Genomic DNA, 25,886 nt, shown 5'->3' on the forward strand with positions numbered 1-25,886 from the left:
AGCTTATGCTCAAATAAATTTGTTAGTCTCTAAGGTGCCACAAGTACTCCTTTTCTTTTTTTTAAGTTTCCAGTGTAGACTAGCCATGAGTCAGGAACTGAGCTGTAGTAAGAACTCAGGAGTTCATGGCTCCCATATTCAATCCAATAGACAATGCTGCCTTTCTATCAGCAAAGGTACTATGATCGTCAGTGCTTGAAGTGAAGGAAGGAGTATTGGTGTGACCACACACTCCCAGGCCACAATCAACACACAGATTCTTCCTTTCCTGCAACCTCACACATCAGTTCAGTCCCTTCTCGCTGTCCTGGCTCCATCATCCTGCTACCTGGGCACCCCATTTGTCTCTTGAAACCAGGTCAGTTTCTTCCATGACTACCCACACTCAGCAGCAGACTGAGACCTGCAGCACGGGATCTTCAGCGATGCCAGCGTAGTCTACTGTCTAGCACTCAGGATAGACTTCTGGGTATAGGATCTTCAGTCAATCAGACCAGCCTCCTTCCCCACTGGCCATACTAGGGTGTGGGCTCCCCAGTGAAGTATTCCCCTGTTAGCCTAGCCAACCATCTCTGTGCTGCTGCCAGAGCTGGACTTTTTTATCTGCCCAGATGGCCTCCCTGCTCCACTACTGCTCATGCCCAAGTACCCCTTGATTTTCCGCTATTGGAACCCTCAGGTGAACCATGTTTAATAAATGTGTTCTAGGATGGTTCACAGGGCAGTCACCATCCTGAGCCATCACATACACACAGTATCTGGACAGACAACCTAAACTCCCCACAGATTTCCAAGACAGATTCAGCAACCACCTCCCATCCATCAAACTCTCTCTCTAACACTCCCACACTGGCATCAACTTCCTGGATGCAACAATCAGCTTCAGCAATGGAACCCTGTGGAGAACTGTATAAAAGAAACTCACAGATCACCAAACTTACCTCCACAGTTCCAGTAATCACCCCAGATTCACCAAGAAATCTGTTATCTACAGCCAGGCACTCAGACATCACAGAATATGCACCAAGGAGAAAGTTCAGGATACACAATAAAGCAGGGTGGCTTACCCTTAGGCTGGAGCACCTAAACCAGCCCTGATTACATGATGAGTCCCACCTGAGGGGAATCAGTTGGTCTCAGGGTAAAAAGGCAGCAGGAAGCTTCAGGAGAATGGATGCGGAGAGAGTAATTGAGCCTGCAAGAAGCAGTAGAAAGCTCTCCAGGAAGTGAAGACTGGGAGAGATCCAGAGGTGGAGGAAAGACTGACAGTAGACCCTGAAGGAGGAGGGGGGCTTTGCCCAGCTGACACTGGGGTGAAGACTGTATACGTTTGTGTTTTGTTTTGAAAGACTTTGTGTTGGACTGCTGGGAGAGAGACACTGTACTAGTGTTGAGGCCTGGAGGTCTCATGTGTACCTGAGGACTAAATAAATGGGATCCCCTCTGGGGATTGTTTGAATAACTGTGAACTGTGAGTTCTTAAAGGGCCCCTGAACAGAAGGGATGGGCACAAGAGACAGGGTGCCATAGAGTGACCTATGTCCATAAGGAGGCACTCAACAGGAAGTAAATAACCACACCATTACATACACTTGAACACGCTTAAAACTGCCTTCACCAAACTAGGATAATCCATCAGAGAAGTAGATAGCATCGTGGAATGGGACATCCAAATACCCTGAGAGAACCTGCTTCAGTACAGAAGAACCACCCTCCACTGACGAAACTGCCCAAGTTGTCAATTACCACCCCACACTGGAATCCATATTCAGTATCAGCAAACAGCTACAACCCATAGTTGATGGGAACCACATCTTAAAAGAAATCTTTCCTGACCTCTTGTTCTGGTCTTCAAACAACCTCCCCTCCCACAGCCTTGCCAAGCTCATTGTCAAAAGCAAGCTCCCCACAGGTCAGGACACACCAACTCAAAATGGCACCAGTCTCTGCCAGAACAACAGATGCAAAACCTGAAAACATATCTCTCCTGCTACGATGATCAATACTCACAACACACCTTTCCAGATCCATGGATCTTACACGCCTATCACAACAGGTGGTGTACCTCATCCAGTATGCACTAAATGCCCTAACGACAACTACCTAGGTGAAACCAAACAAACCTATGCTCTTGCATGAGCTCACAGAAAAATAAAAGACAAAAATACCCTATCGTCCATGGTTAAACACTTTTCCCAAAGTGATCACTCAATATCTGACTTCTCAGTCCTCATCCTCAAAGGAAACCTGCACAACACTTTCAAAAGATGAGCACAGGAACTTAGATTCATAACTCTGTTAGATGCTAAAAATCATGGTTTCAACAAAAATTGGTTTTATGGTTCAATACTACAATTTGTAACCTACTAATCCTCCTTTGTCCTATGACTGCAGAGGTGTTAATTGCCCACTTCATTTTCAATGGTTTCTTGCACCTTGGGTTAACCCCTTACACTTAATCTGTGCCACCCTTTATTTAGCTGTGACACTATAGCAAGCTTTTCCAGACCTAAAAAAGAGCTCTGTGAAGCTAGAAAGCTTGTCTCTTTCATCAACAGAAGTTAGTCCAGTAAAAGATATTACCTCACTCACCTTGTCTCTCTCATAGCCTGGGACCAACATGGCTACAACACTGCAAATCACATACACAGGCATTTTCACACACTGAGGGCAGGTCTACACTTAAAAAGTGGCACTTGCACTGTAGCACTTTAGCAAAGATGCTACTATGCCAACAGGAGAACTTTTCCTGTCGGCATAGTTAATCCACCTCTGTGAGAGGCGGTAGCTATACCAACAGGAGAAGCTGTCCCGTTGACATAGTGCTGTCTACACAAGGGGTTAAGTTGATATAACTGCATTGCTCAGGGGTGTGAATTTTTCACAGTCCTGAGGGACATAGTTATACCAATGTAAGTTTGTAGGTGTAGACCTGGCCAGAGTCTATAGTGCATAAATAAAGGAGTGCTTGGCAAGGTGCTGATACAAGTTTATCCATTGTATACGAGCTCCTACATATGGCTACAGTCCATGAATATCCACGCAAAAACAATTACAATAATAATGCGAGTTGCCAAATAAGCAATCTACATGCCCACTTCCCAAGTCAAGCTCAGAAAGCAATACACCTGTTACAGTACACTAGAGTTGGGACAGAGCTACAAAGATTGTATCTGGACTTGTAGCAGTACAAGACTCACCACCATGGCATCTCCTGCTGGCTGTTCTAGAATTAGCTCAAGACCTTCCGCAGGGCACCCTCTTCCAGGGGTGTCTTGCTCCCCATTACTCCAGCTTTGCTGTCTCCATCACTCTGTGACCCACGTTGCTCCCAGGACCACAGCGTCCTCTTCTGGGCACAGGCCTCTGGCTGTGCCCCACCCCGCTGTCTATAGTCCAGCCACTCGCCTTGGTGGCCTTCTGCAGTCACCCGTCTAGTCCCTTGCTCCAGGCGCAAACTGCAGTCTGTGTTGGCCACTTCCCTCAGGTCAAGTGCGGGCAGCCCTAGCACCTTATCTGCCTTTCCTCCAGGGCCTCAGTCTGGCAGCGGTCAGCCAGAAGCTCCTTTTGCTCTGCTACTCTGCCCAGTAATGCTCTAGCTATGAAGAAAAGGAGTACTTGTGGCACCTTAGAGACTAACAAATTTATTTGAGCATAAGCTTTCGTGAGCTACAGCTCACTTCATCGGATGCATTTGGTGGAAAATACAGTGGGGAGATTTATATACACACACAGAGAACATGAAACAATGGGTTTTATCATACACACTGTAAGGAGAGTGATCACTTAAGATGAGCCATCACCAGCAGCAGCGGGGGGAATGGTGTTCCTAGGCAGCTAGTTCTTCTCCCTAGAAGGCCAGGGAAGGACTTCCTTCTGCTCTGTTGAGCAGCCCTATATATATGGCCCCTTCTGGCCCTCATTGGCTGCTGCAACAAGCCACCTCCCGCTTGTCTTGTTAGTAAGCCCTCTTCTAATTGGAGGGTTCTGTACAGGCTCCCTCTGGCTTGCTTTAACCCTTCCTTCCTGTGTGGGGCAGCCGCTCCACCACAGGACTCTTACACAGTCTTGGCATGTTCGGTTCTAGAATTTAGTTCGACCTATTATAGAGCTATTTGGACCTAGGTCACTACTTTTCCTGTCCAACTATGTTTGGATCTGAGGTTTACAGTCAGGCCCATGTGTACAATATATAGTGTCCATCATAAACTCATACATAAATACCAATTATAACTAGGGCTGTCAAGCGATTAAAAAAAATGAATCCCAATTAATCGCAAAATTAAAAAAATTAATTGCTCAGACAAACAAGTTTGGTTACAATTTGCAGGAGATAATGCTGCCTGCTTCTTGTTTACAATGTCACCTGAAAGTGATAACAGGTGTTCGCATGGCACTTTTGTAGTTGGCATCACAAGATACTTATGAGCTAGATGTGCTAAAGATTCATATGTCCCTTCATGCTTCAACCACCATTCCAGAGGATATGCGTCCATGCTGATGATGGGTTCTGCTCAATAACAATCCAAAGCAGAGTGGACCGACGCATGTTCATTTTCATTATCTGAGTCAGAGGCCACCAATAGAAGGCTGATTTTCTTTTTTGGTTATTCGGGTACTGTAGTTTCCGCATTGGAGTATTGCTCTTTTAAAACTTCTGAAAGCATGTTCCACACCTCGTCCCTCTCAGATTTTGAACAGCACTTCAGATTCTTAAACCTTGGGTTGAGTGCTGTAGTTATCTTTAGAAATCTCACATTGGTATCTTCTTTGTGTTTTTGTCAGATCTGCAGTGAAAGTGTTCTTAAAACGAACATGTGCTGGGTCAGCATCCAAGACTGCTATAACATGAAATATATGGGAGAATGTGAGTTAAACAGAACAGGAGACATATAATTCTCCCCCCAAGGAGGTCAGTCACAAATTTAATTGACGCATTTTTTTTTAATGAGCATCATCAGCATGGAAGCATGTCCTCTGGAATGGTGGCAGAAACATAAAGGGGCATAGGAATCTTCAGCATATGTGGCATGTAAATATCTTGTAAGGCCAGAAAAGTGCCATGTGAGTGCCTGTTCTCATTTTCAGGTGACATTGTAGCTAAGAAGCAGGCAGCATTATCTCCCGTAAACGTAAACAAACTTGTAGCAATTGGCTGAACAAGAAGTAGGACTGAGTGGACTTGTAGGCTCTAAACTTTTACATTGTTTTGTTTTTGAGTGCAGTTACGTAACAAAAAAAAATCTACATTCGTAAGTTACACTTTCACGAAAAAGAGATTGCATCACAGTACCTGTATGAGGTGAATTGAAAAATAGTATTTTTTTTGTTTATCATTTTTACAGCACAAATATTTGTAATAAAAATAATAATATAAAGAGAGCACTGTACACTTTGTATTCTGTGTTGTAATAGACATCAATGTATTTGAAAATGTAGAAAAACATCCAAAAATATTTAATACATTTCAATTGGTATTCCATTGTTTAACAATGCGATTAATTGCAATTATTTTTTTAGTTAATCGCGTGAGTTAACTGTAATTAATCGACAGCCCTAATTATAACCTCCATGCAGGAACACTCAGTCAGAGGAAAATGCATATATGTGCTGACACTGCGATCCCGATTTGGTCGTGATACACTTGACTACAAAAGAAAGCCCTAAAGCACACATCCAATCAGCCCTGAGAAGTATTGTTGATGTCTGTAAGGAGTTCTCTACAATAAGCATGATGCTCTGTACTCATGATGTTCCTGAGTACAATAAAGCACAACCCAAGTGCTAGTAAGCTAGTAATGTAAGTGTAGCAGTTATCTGTACACGGCTGTCTCAATAGATATTATAATGGAAGGATGTCCTGTATAATGACACTTATTCAAATTGCCATACTGTCCAGAACATGCCCAAGCCAGAAATGCTCCCAAATGGAATTGTGTTTATTGAAGTGTAGTTTAGGTGCTGTGCTGATAAATGGCTAATGCTGCCAAACAAATAAGTATGCTATATGTAATGAAAGGTGCAGATGCACAGTAATGGAAAGTGGTACTTGTTGGAACTTAAATACTTCCTTTGGTTTCCTGTCTCTTATCACATAAAATTTAAGTTTCTCATACTCAACTTCATAAACTTGTCCCCACCTATCCCTCTGGTCTTATCTCCCTTTATAATCTCTATGGCCTCCAATCCTTTCACTTTATCATTGCCTTCATCTCCTTGGACACTCAGCTTCCTGCCTTCTATCACCAGCCCCTGTTCCTGGAACAATCTCTGTGTTCTCATTCACTAAGTGTGTTGGCCCAGATCCACAAAGGTATTTAGGCTTCTAACATCCATTAATTTCAGTGGAAGCTAGAAGCCTAAATACCTTTGAGGATTTGGGCCCTTCTGCCTCCTTCTTCAAATCTTTCCTTCAAACTCACCTTAACAGTAAATGCTTCCTCTCTTCTACTCCTCATTAGTAACTGCCAGCTCCTCCCTGCCTATGTCCTATGTATTTAGGCAGAGAATGAGTCTAATCTCTGTTCTGTAAGGACATGTGTAAAGTTATGTCACTAACTAAAATAGTTTTTAAAAATAAATACTCTTAGTATTGACAAGGTATTGTTAATGGCATACACAGTGCCAGTGTTTCATTAATAATAGATCATGAATGCTGTATCAATAGTAACAGGCACTGTTACAGAAGCATAGCAAATGATCAGTGCATTCATGCAGACATACATTGTCCATACATTAGCTAAACATGCATCCCAGCTACAGATGTAACCATGATAACATACAGAATTACACAAGCAATCCCCATGAGCCTTTGCTTCAAAGTAAGAAACCCGAATACCCCACACCAAACAAGTTTGCCTGGATAAGGGGGGGAGGGATAGCTCAGTGGTTTGAGCATTGGCCTGCTAAACCCAGGGTTGTGAGTTCAATCATTCAGGGGGCCATTTAGGGATCTGGGGCAAAAAAAAATTGGGGATTGGTCCTGCTTTGAGAAGGGGGTTGGACTAGATGATCTCCTGAGGTCCCTTCCAACTCTGATATTCTATGATTTTCAGATCGAAGATTATCCTTGACACACTCCTTGGTCAAGTGGAACAATTCACATGCCTTGCACATACTAATAGTGAAGTGACTGAGGTTCTAAATGGTGTTCTGTAGTTGTCTAGGGTTAATTCATCTACTGTAGGTGTTACATAGCATGAGACAATCCCTGTATCTCTCACAAAATAGGGACAATCCTGCCATTTATAGTAGCATAATTAACCAATACTCTGGCAATAGCCCACAGCAGAAGGAGTTCATGTCACCTAAGTCATAAAAATGTACTTCACAATTGCTGACCTGTGTACTGGGGTAATTCAGTAAAATCCTTAGGCCCACTCAGTTCCACTCATTGGGGATGCACCAGTGTAAGTGAGAGCAGAACTGGCCACTTGTATTTCATACAAAGTCCAAAAATGCAAATTGCTGGAAACAGAGCCATGTACCCACGGGACGCAAATTGTACTCATTCACATGAATGGGTTGAATAGGTCAGGATATTGATCTGAGAAACAACAGACATGAGTGGATTCGATGGACCAAAAGTGAACATTTTATCCCAAACTGTCTCAGCTCTGGTGGTTCAGCTCTATGGAAATACCATGGTATTTCTCCCTCCCACCCCATCCCCCACTGTTCCTCTGATATTCTTGTTAACTGCTGGAATTAGCCTACCTTGCTTGTCACCATGAAAGGTTTTCCTCCTTTCCCCCCCTGCTGCTGGTGATGGCTTATCTTAAGTGATCACTCTCCTTACAGTGTGTATGATAAACCCATTGTTTCATGTTCTCTATGTGTGTGTATATAAATCTCTCCTCTGTTTTTTCCACCAAATGCATCCGATGAAGTGAGCTGTAGCTCACGAAAGCTTATGCTCTAATAAATTTGTTAGTCTCTAAGGTGCCACAAGTACTCCTTTTCTTTTTGCAAACCAGAAAAGAATGTTATCTCCATGACAGAGATAATGATGACGGTCGTGTCCATATAATGGCTATGTTCAGGTGTGGAGTATAATGAGTGGATACGATGATGAGGATGGATCTACCCTCATTTGGTGGGATTTAATGTTCAGTGAGTTTATGGTTCCAGTTCATATGGTCCAATGGAAAAAGTCTCTCAGTACCTTTCCCATAGTTGATGCACGATGTCGTACCGGCTCACACCTCCTGGTACTGTCGGTGGCCGGTGATATGTTCGATGTAGATGTCCCTAGACCATCAGATGTTACACTACTATGTAAATGAATCATTTTTGTGGACCTCAGCCTTCCAGTCTTGTTCACTATCTATAGAGAAGCCTTTCAGAAAATATGCTAGTAACTCTGCTTAAGCCAGTAATCTCAGCTGCAGGTGCTAGTGACATAAATGACTGAAGGAAGCAACAGCTAACAACAATGGCTGGTTCAGCAGTGCCCCCAGGTGCTGGGATTTTTTATATCACAGTACATGCATATGTTTCATTTGTGTAAAAAAAAAAAGAAAAAGAAAAAAAAAAGTGGTTATTGTCTACTACCATAATGCAATATACAACACATTTGTGGCTTCCCCTGCTCCCCCCAGGAACTGCAGCAAGACCAGCATTGCTAAACACTACCAGTCATGATGCTGCTGACTTGTAGTGGTGATTAGAACTTTGAGACAAGGGCAATACAGTAATATGATATGTACATGAAAGTTAGTCTTTGTAAGGGGAAAACAGAGAGCATGGAGGCAATTGGCTTAGGTAAGCAGGACAGCAGCAAGGAAAGTATAAAGCAAATCAATTAGTTCTGGCACCATGTGTCCCCAATAATGTTAGTAATCTTTCATTTCCTGTTCATGAAAGGGCCTGGGTGAAAGCAAACACTCATTGTATAGTTAGGTCAATGACTATTATGATCTCAGATACACAGATTATTTAGAGTGCCCAACTATATGGAAGAGAATTTAGGAGAGCCATAAAGAGGAACTGTAAGGGACTGTGGAAGACTTTGTTATGGTCTAGCCAGGGAACTTCCGCTTTCTCAAGCCGAGAGGTTACTGTGGGACATAGATAGCTGCTTCATTATTGTGGGATAGAGATAGTTTTTGGAGGACACAGTTGCTTTGCATGGTCCTTTGCCAGGTAGTAGAAAGGCCCCCTTTAAGAAGCACCTAACTTTATATTCATGAGCTGTTTTTGTGTAATGCTTATTAATGCTGACTGTCTGCCCCTCCGTCAGACTCCGTCCCAGGCAAAGCTCCGGTGTGCTGGGTTCCCCGCCTCCGTGACTGCAACGCTTGGAGTACCCGTTGTGGGTGGATCAATAACCTTCAATAAAGCCAATAACTCACAGCTGTGTGTAAGCCTTGTTTTTCTCAGAGTACTCCTGCCTGGCCTGTGGTGCTTCGAGCACCTTGGCCCAGAACATTTGGCGCAGCGAGCAGGGTGCTCTGAGAAGCGATGCCACTTTGGCCAAAGGTAGAGGAAGTGGGGAAGCCATCGCTGTCCCTACAGCGCATACCAGGATGGCCCTTGACGGAGCGCTGGGGGCTGGTAGCGTGCATCATGGCCAGGTGGGCTGCCCCGGCGGATTGGCCAGAGTTCCAACAGGCTGTGGGGGTCATGCTCGTGCAGCTGGTAGAGGGGTTACACCGGTTGCGAGTGAACTGGCACTCTGGGACGGAGCGGCAGGCAATGGGGGAGCTAGGGTTGCTCCTGCTGACCGCCGTTCAGGCCCAGGACGAGGAGGTGCTCCGCTAACAGCGGGCTCTGGAAGGGAAGACTCAGGAATGCACGGTGTAGGCGGAGGCCTGGGCTGTGGCTCAAGAAGTCATCACCTGCCAGGCGGAGCGCATCCAGGAGCTGACACGATGCTGTGAAGTGTTGGTTGCCCAGGTAGCGAATAGAAGGCGCCTCAGGCACGGGCGGCAGCTGGTCACCACCGCCCAGGTGCGCGCGGTGACCACTGCCCCCTCCTGGGACCCCGAGACTTGGGATGGGAACATTTGGGACTCCTCCTCCTCGGACGACGGGGGGAGGAGTCCCCTGCTGTGGCTCTGGCATGCCCGGTCCGGGAGTTGCGGGTGCAAGGAGGCGCCCTACAACCAGAAGTTGTCTGCACGTTTAAAATGAGTGAGTTGCAGGACATTGTGAAGACGTTCTGCCAGGAGCCCGGGGAGAGCGTCCTGCAGTGGCTCGTGAGGGTCTGGGACAATGCAGGTAACATGGTTTTGTTGCTTTCTTATGAATTTCAACAGTTGGGGGTCCTATTGCAAGACTGTCAGGTATGTGCACAATTGGCAAACCTGCCGGGGCCGCAAGCCTGGGGGCAAGACATCGAAAGCCCCTCGTTGTACTGCTGGCTGGCGTCTGCAGTGGAGGTGGCCTACGCCTCGGTGGGGGAGTTGGAGGCACAGGCGCACCCCTGGAAGACTGTTCTGGAAGGGGTGCAAGCCCTCCATCAATTGGGAATGGCCTGGGCTGTCTCCACGGGCGGGGAGATGGGGCCGGATGATGTACGGGTGACAAAATCGATTAAAGCCACAGTGTTACGCCTGGCCCCTGATGAGTTAAAACCTTCCCTCCTCACCATCATCATGGCAGAGAATGGGCGTGTGGCAGACTTGGCAGCCACCCTTATGCAATTGGAAGCCACCTTGGCGGGTGCTAGACCAATAGCCATATGGGCTGCAAAGGGGCAGCAAGGTGGGGGACAGGAGAAAGGAGAGTTGCGGGTGCCCCGGAAGACCTTGTGGCTAGATCTCTTGCAGGCTGGTGTCCCTCGTGAGGAAATCAATGGAAAGCCAACGGCGGACTTATACAAGCAGTGGATGCAGCTGCCCCCTACCAAACGTAGTGCCGGAGGAAAAGTTGAGAAGAGTGTGGAGCGAATCAAGTCCGCAGAGCCCTCTGCTCCACCAGCCGAGTGGAAACTGCTGTGCCCATATTGAGGGCGTGGCAGGTCCTCCATTCCGTGTGTCGTGGCGGCCACACACAGGAGGGAGGCGGGGGACCAACGCCCCTATGTACCCTAGCGATTTGCTGGCCGAGGGGAGGAGTCCAACATGTGTTGGCATTGATAGATATGGGTGTTGAGGTCACCATCTTGCACTCCGCGCAGACCCAGGGCCGAGCCACTCTCGTTAAAGGCCTCGGAGGAGTGGAGACCCCGGGGTATGAGGTTACTGTCACTCTGACCCTGGGGAAGGCTTCCCCATTCCGGGCCACTGTTTTGGTGGCCGCTATTGGAGAATACATACTGGGCATCGACGTCCTGCGGGGTCGCTCTGTGGATACCCAGTACGGCCTCTTCGCGTTCAGACATCCCCGGTATGTAAGTGCGCCTCAGGTACAGGAGGTACGGGCATTGACAATCTTACGGGGCTCCCCTCGTTGGGAGCCCGTGGTGTTGCCTCTCCCAACTGCTGTAGTATCTAAACAATAGTATCGCCTCCCTGGAGGGGAGGAGGAGATCACCCAGACAATCAGCGCGCTGTTAGAGGCCAAGATTATTCAGCCCACCTTAAGCCCGTACAATAGCCCCCTTTGTCCAGTGTGGAAACCGGATGGGACTTGGCGTATGACGGTAGACTATCGCGAGTTGAACAGGGTCACCCCTCCACTGACGGCGGTCGTGCCGGATATGGTGACCCTGATCGAGCACATCACGGCAGCTGCCTTGCCCTGGTATGCTGTAATTGACCTCGCGAATGCCTTCTTTTCTATCGCCAGTGCCCCTGAGAGTCAGAAGCAGTTTGCCTTTTCGTGGCAGGCCTGCCAATATACTTTCTGTGTTCTGCCGCGGGGCTGGAAGTACTCCCCAACTATTTGCCACCGGTTGGTGAGTGCTGACCTTGCCCGAATACGGCTGTCGGAGGTGGCCCATTGTTACCATTACATTGACGACGTGATGGTATCCAGCCCCTCCTGTGAACTGGTGGCAGATGTGTTACACGCAGTCATTACTGGCTTGGAGGCGCGCGGATGGACTCTGAACCCGCAGAAAATACAGGGCCCCGCTCAGACAGTAGTCTATCTAGGTATTATGTGGGTGGGACCAGATCAGCAAATTCCTCGGAAGGTGCAACAAACGGTGCAGGGTTATCCCCCACCCCAGAGGAAGAAAGAGTTGCATGCGTTCCTTGGTCTACTTGGGTTCTGGAGTGCCTTCATTCCTCATCTAGCCTTCCCCATGCGGCCTTTGCAGGCCTTGGTACAAAAGGCGGCACCCTGGCAATGGCAGCGGAGCCATCAAACTGCCTTTGACCTGTGTAAAGAGACCCTGCTCACTCATGCTCGGCTCCATGCTCCACAGCCTGGGGTCCCCTTCGAGCTCGAGGTCACCACGGTGGGGGCTATGGCAGCAGGTAGGGGCCCAGCAAAAGGAACCGATCGGGTTTTGGTCCCGTACGTTGAAGGGGGCTGAACCCGGATACACCCCCCTGGAAAAGCAGATCCTGGCGGTCGTCTGGGCGTTGCAGGATACTGAGTGCATAACGGGCTCCACCCCGGTCATTGTGTGCACACCCATTCCCCTGGGGCACTGGGTACAGGCAGAATCGGCCCAAACGCAGACAGAGGTTGCACAGATCGCAACCCACTTTAAGTGGAAGCATTACCTGCAACAGCGCATGCTGCTGGGCTGGCCCTCCCTTTCTACCCCACATGCCCTGTTACTGGGGACCGTCACGTTCGAGCATGTGCCCTCCCTCACGGAGGAGCTGCCCCCAGTGGAAGATCCCGTGCCCGCCTCTCCAATAGAGGAGGCCCCCTCAGTGGACCAACTGGCCACTGAGGAGCAGGAACATGCATGGTTCACGGACGGGTCAGCCTCCTATACAGCGCAGGAAGCCAGGCAATGGCGGGCCATAGCCTATGCCCCCTATGCAGATGTCATGGCAATGGCTTGGGGAACGGCCGGCTCCAGCCAGTGGGTTGAATTGCGGGCCGCCACCCTAGCAATTGAGGGTGCCCCATCACGGGTTTACCTTTATACGGACAGCTGGGTATTATACAAGGGCCTCCGGACCTGGATAACTGTGTGGGAGATGAAGGGTTGGGAACTTGCAGGCCAACCCCTGTGGGGAGCGGTGCTCTGGCAGAAGCTCCTGCGCTATGCCCGATGGGCCCCTCTGGCCATGCGACATGTAGACACCCACACAAAGGCTAAAACCTCCGAGGCCCACTGGAATGCGGCAGCTGATGCCATGGTGCGGGGGGAGGTCTTGCAGCTGGTAGAACGGTACCATGTGGAAGGAGACCACTGAGGAGCCCGAGCAATGCAAATCACAGCCCTCCGCCAAGGTGCCTCCCTACCCTTGGCGGCCTGTCGGACGGTTCGTGCCAGTTTTCCGGTTTGCTCCCGCTTGGTGCCCATTGCCCTCCCGGGACCAACCGGCAGAATTGCTCAGGCTGCAGGTCCCTGTCAGGATTGGCAAGTGGACTATATTGACCCTTGCCTCAAGAGTGGCACTGGCAGTATGCCTTTAAGGCTGTGGATACATATACTGGCCTGCTGTTTGTATATCCCAGCGCCACCGCAGCCACAGCTACTACGTTGGCTGCACTACAGCAACTGTGCTCCCGCTATGGAACTGCACGCATTCTACAGAGCGACCAGGGAACCCACTTTACGGCCCAGGCCATATGGACCTGGGCCGCAGACGTGGCAGTGGACTGGCACTACCATCTTCCGTATACGCCTACAGCGAACGGCCTTATTGAGCGCCTGAACGGCTCTTGAAGGATCAAATCCGTCACCTCACCCCCACCCATAAGCTCCGCGGGTGGTCTGGGATGCTGGAGCAGGCTGTCTGGCTATCAACAATCGTTTGTTGGGTGGCCAGACGCCCTTCCAGTGTCTGGTCTTTCCCCCTGCCATACATGCCCACCTACGGGTGAGTCTCATACAGGCACCGGGTGTGATCAACCCTGCACAAGCCGTAATTACCTTTTATACACCACACCCTTATGCCCTGCAGCCCGGACAGGAGGTGAACCCCTGGTCCGCCCAGTCGCAGCTCCAATGTGAGCCACCATGCTTATTTTTCATTACACCATTGATTTCAGGCTTACGATTTTATCCCCCATATTGGTTAAGTTCGGACCACTCGTTGGGCGCCCGCTCTTGCACCAGCGCTGCAACAGAGCCACTGCAATGGGAGCGAGGGGATGCCCTGTGTAACCTGTTTCCTTTGCCTCCCGCAGGCCTAGAAACCAGCGCCCCGAGCGAGACCGAGTTACACATATTGGCTAACGTGTGGTGGACGGTATCGCAGCAGGAATCGCAAGCCGCCGTAGTCCTTACCACTGGGGAAGGATGGGCATACATACTCCCGGAGTGGGAAGACTATCCTCGCATGGTCTCACTCTCCCTGCTTGTCGCGGCGCTCCTTATGAGCCTCACTGCTGAAGGAGCTGCCATGTCCTCCGTGAATGCCTGGTTGGTGTTAGCCCAAAGGACTGTTAATGCAACATTGTTTTGCTTACTGCATATGTATGCTGTGGGTGCCGTGATGAAAACCTGTTTCATCGGTGTCTGCACTGACCTGACCCTCGTCCAGCACTATTCCTTACTGAAGACAATTGATAAGACTATTACATATGTGGATTTGATGCTTTGGGTCCGCCCAATATAATCTAGATGCATCTATGTATTCATTTCGTCTGGCCAATGTAACTGTTGCCTTCTTTTGTATGTTCTTTGTAAATGCCAGGCACGTTGGGGCAAATCACACCAATGTGGAATTAATCTGTAATGAAAGCACTGAGGTTTCATTTGCATACGGGCATATGAAATTGCCCACAGGATGGTTTCTCTTACGTGGCAGGACCGCTTATTCTTTCATTCCAGCCAATAGTTCAGGGGACCCTGCGCCCTTGGCCGTGTGGCCCCCCTCATTTTTCCTCATCCTTCACAAGTCTCTGCCCACCACTGGAGAGACACCATCCCTCTTGACTCCACCTGTAAAGCCGACGTGACATTATTTTCCAAGACCGAAGCTGCGGCCCTTGCTTTTTCATTGATTGGCATTCCTGGGTTGGTGGTGCATAATTATCATGCGGTGGAACACCTTGCATGTGCTGTCGCGAAAGCTATCAACCTGACTTCTACAGTCCTCGCACTCCTTTCACACGAGTTGGGCAAAGTACGCCAGGGAATGTTGCAAAATAGGTTAGCTATTGATTATTTGTTACTCCGACACGGCCATCCGTGCCAGGAGTTTGCTGGTATGTGCTGCTTTAATGTGACGGACGCTGGGCCCTCCATTGAGGCTGATTTACAACGACTCCGTCAGTTGGCGGTAGAGATCCGCCAACAGCAAGGGGACACCTGGCTTTAGTCCTGGTTCTTCACGTTACGGGGTTGGGCCGCCCATCTTATTCAAGGCCTACTTATTGGCCTTATTTGCCTTATTGGCTTATATTTTTGCTGCCTTTGCTGTCGTGGCCTAGTCTCCCAGTGCTGTGTGCGGTTTTTCCTCCGCACTGCAGCCTCATGGTCCTTAGCGTCGCTCGAGAAAGCGAGGGGAGGAGTGTAAGGGACTGCGGAAGACTTTGTTACGGCCTAGCCAGGGAAATTCTGCTTTCTCGAGAGGTTACTGTGGGACATAGATAGCTGCTTCATTATTGTGGGATAGAGAGTTTTTGAAGGACACAGCTGCTTTGCATGGCCCTTCGCCAGGTTGTAGAAAGCCCTCCTTTAAGAAGCACCTAACTTTATATTCATGAGCTGTTTTTGTGTAATGCTTACTAATGCTCACTGTCTGCCCCTCCATCAGACTCCGTCCCAGGCAAAGCTCCGGTGTGCTGGGTTCCCTGCCTCCATGACTGCAACGCTTGGAGTCCCCATTGCGGGTGAGTCACTAACCTTCAATAAAGCCAATAACTCACAGCTGTGTGTAAGCCTCATTTTTCTCAGAGCACTCCTGCCAGGCCTGTGGTGCTTCGAGCACCTTGGCCCAGAACAGGAAGCACCACAGTCATTCTGTAACACCGTAGGCTCTCCTATGGGAGAGATCCTCCTGTAGCCTATTGGGGAACTTTACACTTGTGAATGGTGCAAACCTGCCCTAATTCAGAGAACGATCTAGCCCATAACTTGCTTTGATCTGGCTATCAGTGCAACTTACACAGCTTTGGTACCACCACTTATATCACTATTGAATTTAGCTCCATAAATCTGCATAGGGCTGCTCTAGTAGTTCCCACAAAACATCATCTTGGTTTGGTTCTTTAAGAACCCAAGGCTTTGGCCCAGCAGCTTCCTGCCTCCTTACACGAGCATGCAAACAAGTTTATTGGGATTAGTTCCAGGCTTCTCATCTGATGCATGATGTTTTCTGTTTCTTATTTTAGGTTCACAAATCAGACATTAGAAAGGCCCGATGGATCAAAACCACCATTTTTTGAAAGGAAAGGATACAAGTTGGGAAGGGGGTAAAATCATTTAAAATTCTCTCTGACAATCCAGGGAAGGAGAGTTTTATCATTGGTTTCACACTGTGCCTCTCACAAAGATTATTGTAAAGGTTACGTGTCAATGAGCTTCATTTGCAGCAGAAACCAAGGACTTTGTTGTATCTTTTAGCCCTGGTCTACACTAGGAGTTGAGGTCAAATTTAGCAGCGTTAAATCGATTTAACACTGCACCCGTCCACACTACGAAGCCTTTATTTTCAACTTAAAGGGCTCTTAAAATCGATTTCCTTACTCCACCCCCGACAAGGGGATTACTGCTGAAATTGGCCTTGCCGGGTTGAATTTGGGGTACTGTGGATGCAATTAGACGGTATTGGCTTCCGGGAGCTATCCCAGAGTGCTCCACTGTGACTGCTCTGGACAACACTCTCAACTCAGATGCACTGGCCAGGTAGACAGGAAAAGGCCCACCAACTTTTGAATTTCAAGTTCCTGTTTGGCCAGCGTGGCAAGCTGCAGGTGAGTGCAGAGCTCATCAGCAGAGGTGACCATGCAGAGCTCATCAGCAGAGGTGACCATGATGGAGTCCCAGAATTGCAAAAGAGCTCCAGCATGGACCAAATGGGAGGTACGGGATCTGATTGCTGTATGCGGAGAGGAATCCGTGCTATCAGAACTACATTCCAGTTTTCGAAATGCTAAAACATTTGTGAAAATCTCCCAGGGCATGAAGGACAGAGGCCATAACAGGGACCCAAAGCAGTGCTGCGTGAAACTTAAGGAGTTGAGGCGAGCCTACCAGAAAACCAGAGAGGCAAATGGCCACTTGGGGTCAGAGCCCAAAACATGCCACTTCTATGATGAGCTGCATGCCATTTTAGGGGGTTCAGCCACCACTACCCCAGCCGTGTTGTTTGACTCCTTCAATGGAGATGGAGGCAACACGGAAGCAGGTTTTGGGGACAAGGAAGATAATGATGATGAGGTTGTAGATAGCTCACAGCAAGCAAATGGAGAAACCTGTTTTCCCGACAGCCAGGAACTATTTCTCACCCTGGACCTGGAGCCAGTACCCCCCAAACCCACCCAAGGCTGCCTCCAGGACTCACCAGGTGGAGAAAGGACCTCTGGTGAATGTACCTTTTAAAATAGTATACATGGTTTAAAAGCAAGCATGTTTAATGATTAATTTGCCCTGGCATTCGTGGCTCTCCTGGATGTACTCCCAAAGCCTTTGCAAAAGGTTTCTGGGGAGGGCAGACTTATTCCGTCCACCATGGTAGGACACTTTACCACTCCAGGCCAGTAGCACATACTCGGGAATCATTGTAGAACAAAGCATGGCAATGTATGTTTGCTGGCATTCAAACAACATCCGTTCTTTATCTCTCTGGGTTATCCTCAGGAGAGTGATATCATTCATGGTCACTGGTTGAAATAGGGTGCTTTTCTTAAGGGGACATTCAGAGGTGCCCATTCCTGCTGGGCTGTTTGCCTGTGGCTGAACAGAAATGTTCCTCGCTGTTAGACACAAGGGGGGGAGGGGCTAGCCACATGGTGCAGGGAAGCGAAATGCGACCATAGAACGAAAGCACATGTGCTATGTATGTAATGTTAACAGCAAGGTTTACTGTGAAAGAGTGTACCCATTGTTCTATGAAATGTGTCTTTTTAAATACCACTGTCCCTTTTTTTCTCCACCAGCTCCATGTGTTTCAAGGATCACAGGATCTTCTCCTTCCCAGAGGCTAAGAAGATTAGAAGGCGAAAAAATGCAGAGAAATGTTCTCTGAGCTCATGCTGTCCTCTCACATTGACAGAGCACAGACGAATGCATTGAGGCAGACAATGTCAGAGTGCAGGAAAGCACAAAATGACCGGGAGGAGAGGTGACGGGCTGAAGAGAGTAAGTGGTGGGCTGAAGAAAGGGTTGAAGCTAAAAGGTGGTGGCAGCGTGATGAGAGGAGTCATGATTCAATGCTGAGGCTGCTGGAAGATCAAATTAATATGCTCCAGCATATAGTTAAGCTGCAGGAAAGGCAGCTGGAGCACAGACCGCCGCTACAGCCCCTGTGTAATCAACCGCCCTCCTCCCCAAATTCCATAGTCTCCTTACCCAGACACCCAAGAACACGGTTGGGGGGCCTCTGGCCATCCAGCCACTCCACCCCAGAGGATTGCCCAAGCAACAGAAGGCTGGAATTCAATAAGTTTTAAAGTTTTAAACTTTTAAAGTGCTGTGTGGCCTTGTCTTTCCCTTCTCCACAACCCCTCCTGGTGCTTCTCTCCTCCACCACCCCTCCTGGACTACCTTGGTAGTTATCCCCCTATTTGTGTGATGAATTAATAAAGAATGCATGAATGTGAAGCAACAATGACTTTATTGCCTCGGCAAGTGGTGATTGAAGGGAGGGGGGAGGGTGGTTAGCTTACAGGGAAGTAGAGTGAACTAAGGGGTGGGGGGTTTCATCAAAGAAAAACAAACAGAACTTTCACACTGTAGCCTGGCCAGTCATGAAACTGGTTTTCAAAGCTTCTCTGATGCACACCACACACTCCTGTGCTCTTCTAACCGCCCTGGTGTCTGGCTGCGCGTAACCAGTGGCCAGGCGATTTGCCTCAACCTCCCACCCCGCCATAAACGTCTTCCCCTTACTCTCACAGATATTGTAGAGCGCACAGCAAGCAGTAATAACAGTGGGAATATTGGTTTCGCTGAGGTCTAACCAAGTCAGTAAACTGCACCAGCACGCTTTTAAACATCTAAATGCACATTCTACCACCATTCTGCACTTGCTCAGCCCGTAGTTGAACAGCTCCTGACTACTGTCCAGGCTGCCTGTGTATGGCTTCATGAGCCATGGCATTAAGGGGTAGGCTGGGTCCCCAAGGATAACCATAGGCATTTCAACATCCCCATTGGTTATTTTCTGGTCTGGGAATAAAGTCCCTTCCTGCAGCTTTTGAAACAGACCAGAGTTCCTGAACATGCGAGCGTCATGTACCTTTCCTGGCCATCCTACATTGATGTTGGTGAAACGTCCCTTGTGATCCACCAGTGCTTGCAGCACTATTGAAAAGTACCCCTTGTGGTTTATGTACTCGCCGGCTTGGTGCTCCGGTGCCAAGATAGGGATATGGGTTCTGTCTATGGCCCCACCACAGTTAGGGAATCCCATTGCAGCAAAGCCATCCACTATGACCTGCACATTTCCAGAGTCACTACCCTTGATATCAGCAGCTCCATGATAGCGTTGGCTACTTGCATCACAGCAGCCCCCACAGTAGATTTGCCCACTCCAAATTGATTCCTGACTGACTGGTAGCTGACTGGCGTTGCAAGCTGGCGTTGCAAGCTTCTACAGGGCTATTGCCACTCGCTTATCAACTGTGAGGGCTGCACTCATTTTGGTATTCATGCACTTCAGGGCAGGGGAAAGCAAGTCACAAAGTTCCATGAAAGTGCCCTTAGGCATGTGAAAGTTTTGCAGCCACTGGGAATCGTCCCAGACCTGCAACACTATGTGGTCCCACCAGTCTGTGCTTGTTTCCCAGGCCCAGAATCAGCATTCCACTGCATGAACCTTCCCCATTAGCACCATGATGCCCACATTGCCAGGGCACGTGCTTTGAGAGAAGTCTGTGTCCATGTCCTCATCGCTCTCGTCACCGCGCTGACATCGTCTACTTGCCCGGTTTCGCTTTGCCAGGTTCTGGTGCTGCATATACTGCTGGATAATGCGCGTGGTGTTAAATGTGCTCCTAATTGCCAAAGTGATCTGATGGGCTCCATGCTTGCCATGGTATGGCGTCTGCACAGAAAAAAGGCGCAGAACGATTGTCTGCTGTTGCTCTGACGGAGGGAGGGAGGGGCGACTGACGACATGGCTTACAGGGAATTAAAATCAACAAAGGGCAGGACTGAATCTCCATTTAAGTTTTCAAGGTGCCCCTGACAGACCTCACCAAAACGATTGTCGGCCATTGATTTCACGGAGGGAGGGAGGGAGGGGGGAGCAAATGAATACAAAACAAATCTGGTCTATTTCTTGTTTTGATCCACTCCATCTATCTTTTACATCTTTGGCTGGCAGCAGACAGTGCAGTAGGACTGCAAGCCATCCACATCTCCTGGCTGCTCGGCAGAAGATGGTGCAATAGGACTGCTAGCGCTCCTCATCTCCTGCCTGCTCACCATAAGATGGTACAATTGGACTGCCTGCAGAACTAAAGAGAATGACCTGGTTGAGTCACTCCTAATTTAGTCCCTGCACCCATGTCTGCCCCGGCGCTCCTGACTGACCTTACTGAGGCGGCCAGGAGCACCTCGGACACGATGATGATGGTTTTCAGACCCATTGCACCGTCTGCTGCCATAAGGCAATAGGTTGCTACTGCTGTGTAGCAATGCCGTACTGCGTCTGCCAGCACTCAGGAGACATACGGTGACAGTGAGCTGAGCGGGCTCCATGCTTGCCGTGGTATGGCGTCTGCATAGGTAACTCAGGAAAAAAGGCGCGAAACGATTGTCTGTCACGGAGGGAGGGAGGGAGGGCCTGACGACATGTACCCAGAACCACCCGCAACAATGTTTTTTGCCCCATCAGGCATTGGGATCTCAACCCAGAATTCCAATGGGCGGCGGAGACTGCGGGAACTGTGGAATACTACTCATAGTGCAACACTCAAGAAATCGACGCTAGCCTTGGTACTGTGGAAGCACTCCGCCGAGTTAATGCATTTAATGCACTTAGAGCATTTTGTGTGGGGACACACACAATCGACTATATAAAAAAATTTTCTAAAAAACCGACTTCTATAAATTCAACCTAATTTCGTAGTGTAGACATACCCTTAGTGAAATTCATATACTCAAAATCATTCACATTTCCAGCTTTTGCATATTTACTTATCAGTTAAACTAATCTAATGACCTAATCACATGATCCCCTCACGATGTTGACGTAAATTATACGCTTACAGTTATAACTTACAGTTGTAGAACAGCCAACAGAGTGAAGCACATGCCAATAAAGAGGAAAAGTGACAAATTGAAGGACGAAATTCACTTCAGAGACTATACTCAGTCTTTTGGCTTTACCAGTCCCACTTAACAATTTTTGTTAAAGGGAGGATTTATAGGAATATAAATTCTAGTTTGGAAGCAGAGGGGTAATATCACTTAATCGTCCATTTACTCTAGAAGACTGGCTGTTCTCATTTTAGGGATTTCCTCTGGAGGTAATCTGAAGTCGTTATTGTCTCTTTAAACATAACACTAGAATAATCTGTAGGAAAAAGTTTATCCTGAACCTCTTCTTCTTTCTGACTAGGGTCAGAATCTGAAAGCAAGGCCTTCTTCCCAAGAAAAATATTGGGATTTATGCTGTGTGTGGGAAACAGATTTCACTTTGCACCTTCTAGAATACCTCCTAATCCAGAGGTGGGCAAACTATGGCCTGCGGGCCACATCCGGCCCATGGGACTGCTGCCCCTCTCCCCTGCAGCCTCATCTCACTGTGCTGCCAGTGCTCTGGCCCGCTGCTCCTGCCGGGGAGCACGGCAGCGTGGCTGGCTCTGGCATGGCAAGGGGGCGGGGGTTCTTGGGGGCCAGTCAGGGGACAGGGAGCAGGGGGGGTTAGATGGGTTGGGGGTTCAGGGGGGTAGTCAGGGGACGAGGAGCAGGGGGCAGTTGGATAGGGTGTGGAAGTTCCAGGGGGCCTGTCAGGGGGCAGGGGTGTGGATAGGGATTGGTGCAGTTAGGAGACAGGGAGAAGGGGGTGTTGGATTGAGTCCTGGGGGGGCGGCTAGGGGCAGGGTGTCCCAGGAGGGGGCGATCAGGGGACAAGGAGCAGGGGGGTTGGATGGGTTGGGGATTCTGAGGGGGGCAGTGAGGGAGCGGATGGGAGTGGGGGCCAGGCTGTTTGGAGATGCACAGCCTTCCCTACCCGGCCCTCCATATAGTTTTGCAACCCCGATGTGGCTCTCGGGCCAGAAAGTTTGTTCACCCCTGTCCTAATCAGACTCTTCAGAAGATGAAGGGAACTGGTGGGGGAGGGAGGCTTTTTTTATTTTTAGTGCCCTTTCTTTCCCTTTCTTTTCTTTGCCACCAGGGCCTTCTTGGACTTACTCCTCTTTCCATCCATCTCAAAAACTCATGATAGGGAGGAAGGAAACAGATCCTAAGCAAGTTTGTAATTTCTCTTGGGGGCAATTAGTGGGATCTGAACATCTGTGAGGCTTCTTTTTCATATGCCTCCTTTGATTGCCCTCCTCAGATGGGAGAGAAGTTCCAGACTGAGAGCCCCCTGAAAAGGGGAGAACCTTGTAGTTACTCTTTTGAGCAGCTGTCATGCTCTGAGAAAGAGGGGGTTCAAGCTGTAGGGAGGAGCTGGCCCGGGCTCCCCAGTCTGGAAGGGGTTTGCTAGGATTCCAAGTTTCCCCACCCTAGGGGCATCAAGCTCCAACCCTGGAGATTCAAATGGAGTCCTTGGCTGGCTTGCTGCACCAAGAGACAGAACTAGGGTGACGCTGTTGGCAGGGAGGAGCCCTAAGCCAATGACAGGCTGGTGGGGAGGCGAGGGATGATGTAGAATGGAGGGAGAGTTTGGGCTGAGAGCCCCTTACCCAGCTCTTCTTGCTCTGTCTACTCTGGATCTCTGTCAATAGTGCCCTGCTGCAGCAGAAGTCCTGGGGGGAAGGGCTGGGCTGCTCTGCAGCTGACAGTTGGGGCTGTGAGCGCAGGCTCCAGCAAGCTTGGCAGGAAACATCTCTGGCTCTTTGCTGTTGTTCTTCCACCTGTGCTCCCCCACAGGGAAAGGTAAAGGGAAAACCCTGGCCTGGGCTGGGCCTCCGCTAAGTTGCCACTGTGGCTTCCTGGGAGGTCTCCTGCTTGGGCTCCAGGACACCCTGCCCCACATCAGCACTTGAAAGGAGCCTGGGTCTCTGCAGAACAGGCTCAAATTATTATCCAGACACTGAGTCATCAGGAAGGTGCAGGACATACAGTTTCTTGTCTTTCCCTTTCTACTTAGTCTTATCTGCCATGTTGCACTCCAGGTGAGTGAGCAGGATGCACGAAGGGTCTCAACAACTCTGGAAAGGGAATCTCCTCTCTCAACAAAGGCAGAACCGAAGAGCCTGGAGATGTTTAGCCAATTGATATGTTTTCTAAAACTTGCTCTGCTGCAGGGAGAAGCTGCAGAGAGAAGCAGGGGCAGGCAAAGACACTGATGGGTTTTTCAGAGGTGGAGCCATACCTCCTCTTCCATTGATTTACAGCTCTGGTCTAACTTCAAGACTGCATAGATTAGAGATCCAAAGTCATAGATCTATTGACCCTATTATGACTAAGAAAATCTGGTTTTGTATTGATTAAAGAAGTTTGCGTGATATGATCCACAAGGACTCATACCCAATGCCCTGCATTGACAATATGCTGGAAGCATTAGCAGAATTTGAATGTTTTTTCTCCACTGGATGAATGGAGCACGTGCTGGCAAGTCCAGGTGGAAGAGTCAGCCTCATGTGAAGACCACCTTTACTGGTGGACAGGGCTTGTGGCAGTTTAGTGTGGTGCTGTTGCATCTGAGCTGTTAATGGAACAGGTGTTTGAAAACTTGACACTTTTCAGGAGCCTTGTGTACTTGGACAACATCCTGATCTGTGCAGGAACTCTTGAACTAGCAAGGGGAAGGCTGAGGAATGCCAGAATCCCAGGATGCCCACCAACTACAGGAGTTCATGGGGGCTTGTCTCTTGTTGCCAGGTGTTTGTATGGAGTTTTGCTGGGATAGCTGCTGCCATATATAGAAGAGATCACCATTCAGGCAGACAGCCAAGTTAAACCAGGCATTCCAAGACCTGGAGAAGCTTTGATTACTGTGCCAGTGTTGGCATATCCCCTGACAAGTTGTCCATTTGTGTTGGGTACTAACACTGGCTAGATTGGAACAGGAGCCGTGTTCCCCCCCTCCCCAAGTTCACAATAGACAAAGGCAATCTGCTCCCTTGATGGCTAATTTCTCTGCAAAAGAGAGAAAAAGATCAGTTGAGTCTCCATGGATGATCATTCCCCTAGTATCAGTTCCAAATATTTCTGGTGAGATAGTACCAGGCCAAAGCAAAGTTATCCTCCAGGGAAGTGATTGAGTTACCAGTGCATGGGAATGGAGGGCTTGAGTAGGCAGCAGGGTTGTGACAATCATCCCCTCTCCCAATTCCCCTTTTCCTCATGTGAGAAAAGGGGTCTGGGATCCCCTCTGCCAGGGGAGGGGAGGAAATAGCTGTGGTAGGGCCACCTTCCTGCCCCTGGCCACCTTCTTGCTCCTGCCTTCCCATGAGGGGCCACCTTCCTGCCCCTGCCTGCCCACACACTGCTGGCAGGCACGGATGGTGGCACAAGCAACAGCCTCTCATCTCGACTAGTGCTGCAGTGATGGATAAAAAGCCCTCTCCCACTTGCAGCACCAGAGGTTGGAGCAGCAGCAACTTCCTTCCTGGCAAGAACAGCAACCTGTCCTCTCTCCATCTAGGAGTTGCAGCTGAGCTCCCTCCTGCCCCAGTCCCCCAGCAAACAGACAGGTTCGGTATCAGGGGACCCTCCCTCCCCAAGTCTAGAGAAGAATCAGGGTCCCATCCCCCACCAGCAGTGGAGGCATGAGGGCTCCTTTTTCCCCGGCAATGACATCATCATATAGGCATGTGACTCTGTGGGATGGGGTCCAAATATGGGCCTTTTGGGTCTAGTACTTGAGCCAGGCCTGCCTAGAAGTGAGGGGAGCTCAGAGCACACTGGCTGATTTGAGATGTGTTTGAGGGGGTTAGTGAATCGGCCACTCAGCTGATGGGATCCCAGCTGTACTTCATCACCTGCATCCATGACCAGATGGAGAATGTCTGCCTGGAGAATCAGGATCCTGGCCTCACTGTCCTTTCCGGGCCTGCTGGGCCTCAGAAAGGAGGCGGAAACAAGGTGCGAAGAAAAGTGTCAGATATGAAACCAAAAGATAAAGCAGGAACCTGCTCTAGCAGCTGAAATCTCACTCCCTGAGCTGTAAAGCAGATTGTGTCCATGCATCCTTGAGTGATAACTCTGATACTGTGCTTCTATCCAGTCACTCTGTCTGCCTCTCTACAGCTTTTCTAGTCCATCCATATATTCATCCATCTATGGATTATCCATCCACCTGTCTGTCACAATTCTAGGGCATGGATCAGTCTATCCATCCACATCTCACTTATAAAAACAGTATTTTTAACTGAAGTAAGTAAGCTTCTTAAGCATGGGAAAGTAAATATGTGGGTTCTGATCCTCTTCACCGTAGTATGAGGGACCCACTCCATTGCACACTCTGAGCCCAGGGCTGTGCTATGAACACTTTCGATTTACTTTTCAGTATAGGCAACTTCCTAGAAATTGCTGTGCTCAGCAATGCTACCTCCCTTCTTGGGGATGGTTCTAT

This window comes from Dermochelys coriacea, chromosome 12 (assembly GCF_009764565.3).
Source record: "Dermochelys coriacea isolate rDerCor1 chromosome 12, rDerCor1.pri.v4, whole genome shotgun sequence".
NCBI classification, from domain to species: Eukaryota; Metazoa; Chordata; order Testudines; family Dermochelyidae; genus Dermochelys; species Dermochelys coriacea.